The sequence below is a fragment of the Formica exsecta genome, unplaced genomic scaffold (assembly GCF_003651465.1).
Source record: "Formica exsecta isolate Colony F162 unplaced genomic scaffold, ASM365146v1 scaffold120, whole genome shotgun sequence".
Taxonomy (NCBI): Eukaryota; Metazoa; Arthropoda; class Insecta; order Hymenoptera; family Formicidae; genus Formica; species Formica exsecta.
Genome location: NW_021848537.1, coordinates 1,672,583 through 1,674,931, shown reverse-complemented (window position 1 = coordinate 1,674,931; position 2,349 = coordinate 1,672,583). Strand labels below are relative to the sequence as shown.

At 38.1% G+C, this 2,349-nt stretch overlaps 1 protein-coding gene across 2 annotated transcripts in view; it reads right to left on the bottom strand.

Annotated features, from left to right (window-relative positions):
- The window catches only part of LOC115244000 (histone-lysine N-methyltransferase 2D-like), a 20,812-nt gene that overhangs the window by 6,597 nt on the left and 11,866 nt on the right, over window positions 1–2,349 (bottom strand). The gene's annotated exons all lie outside the window — the stretch shown is intronic.

Genomic DNA, 2,349 nt, shown 5'->3' with positions numbered 1-2,349 from the left:
ATATATATATATTTTTTTTTTTTTTATATTTTACGAACAATTTTTTACACTTGCTAGTTTATTTGCGCCACAATGGACAATATATTTTACGTAAAAAAGTTTAAATTTTTTTTATACAGCTACTTTTATTATACACTTTCTTTTATTTTACAAGCATATTATTATTATTCCATAATTGATGTAGCATGAAAAACAAAATTCTAGCGATAAAATGGCTTATCTCATCTCATAATTATGCAACTTCAGATTCTAAAGAAGTGACATACGAAGTGATAAGACGTCCTGAAGCGCATTAGAATGCAGTTGCACCCATTATGTAAGCCGCATGCGTTTTCGCGGAACACGTGCATTACGCGTTCGTTGCTGAATAACAATAATGCTCCGGGAAAAGAAAGAGAAGGGGGAAGGGAGGAAGAGGGAAAGATCGAGTGTGTGTTCTTCTTCGAACTTTACGAATAAACAAATTCAACACCACCGAGTATCGGATACCGAGTCGATCGATGAGTTTACTGACACGATTTTCCCCGATTGCAAATTATACGCTGAAAATTTGAAAATTCGGAGAAGAGGGAATAGTAACATAAAAATTTCTAGGATCTTGATATGGAAATCGGACGATTCACGCACCGAATGACGCATGCTCTCTCGCTCGTTATTTAATCCGATATTACGCAACTTTGTTGCTGCTTGTTTTTCGGGAATGTGAATCATTAATTTTTTTTCCGTAGCTGTCTCATCGTACTTATTATTCTTACGGTAAAGAATAGCATTAACAATCATTATAACGTCTCTCACTTTAATAGAGAAAAAGAATATTTAAAGATACAGCAGCTCGGAATTTTTAAATTAATGATATATCCCACAAAATAAATCGATCAACAATTATAATTTTTAATTATCATAAATTTTCAAAAAAATTATATACAGAGTTTTACGCTCGCCTAATCTTGAGGATTGAAGGATTGTAAACCGGTCTATTACAATCCGAAAATCAATCGGTTTCGTCAATATAGATACGTATCAACTGGCGATACGGGCAATGAATTATCGGGACACGAAACGTCGAAATTGAGCAATCTTCTGAAATTCCAGTCGCTCGCTCAATTACATGTACGACGATTTTGTGTGACTCATGTTACTGAAAGCTCGGAATCTGATCTGCCGATTTTTCCACGTCGCCCGGAAGTCAACTACACAAGGCTTTTATTCGAATAGAAATAGACATCAAATAACACCAAAATACGTGTCATTTAAAAAGAAAACGCAAAATAAAATTTGAAAATTATTTTGTTACATAGGAATACGCGCGCGCGTATTATACGTACCCAAATTAAATATACATATACGTAGAAAAATCAAAGATCCAACAAAGTTTGTGCAATGTTGCGATGTACGTTGAAATCGCAATTTCGCGAAATCTCGATGGACGCGCTCCAAAACTCGCCACTTTCGCCTACGATGAGGGGACCGCCAACCTCCCGAAACATCTCTGCGTTTCCAAATTAGCTCGGAATTATTTCGGTGACTCGTAAATTTTCTCGAAGCGCGCGAATGCGTCTATTTGAGTACACGCTTATTCACGCTTATTGTTGTCGCGTGTCTTTCTAAAATCGTGCACGCACCGAAGAAAGAAAATGATTCGCGCGACAAAAGATAATTCCGCGAATGCGCCCGTTCATCGTATCCGGCGCTTTATTTGCATCGATGATTAATTAAGCACGTAAACAACATTGTTGATCAACAGCGGATATACATCATCGTTGGCTAATGTAATTCCGACGCAAATCGCGCAAACAATTGGCCGCGATCGGACTCGGTCGCGATAGGTCGTGTTTCAAGTCGCACGCGTTTGTGACGCATGCGGAAACACCGCGCCGCGTGACGTACGCCACGTGTTACGTCCAGAGTCGGAATAGTATAGGTAGAAGGGAAGGAGGAGAAATCTCACGTTCTGTTTTTCCGCTCGTATATACGACGTAGACGCGAATAATCGATAAATTTTGCACGAGCGAACGATCCGGCCAAGATTCGACCAGCCGGGAATTTGAAAGATCTTTTTTTTCTTCTTTCTTTTCAAGGTTCCTTTCTGCTGTTTAATTTGCATGCAGATTGCAGCGGTTGATTGCGCGCGTGATTATTACATCACATACGTCGACGGAAGTGACTCGATTCGGATAAACAGAGTCTGCGGTCTGCGTAAATATGTGATATTTATCTTATCTATGTGTGTGTTGCTGTTATCATAATCCATCATATTTTACGGCACTTGAGACAATAAATCTATAATTTGTCACAAAAAATTCCAAACAAAAATCTATTATTTTATTTGTATCCTAACACACATATATA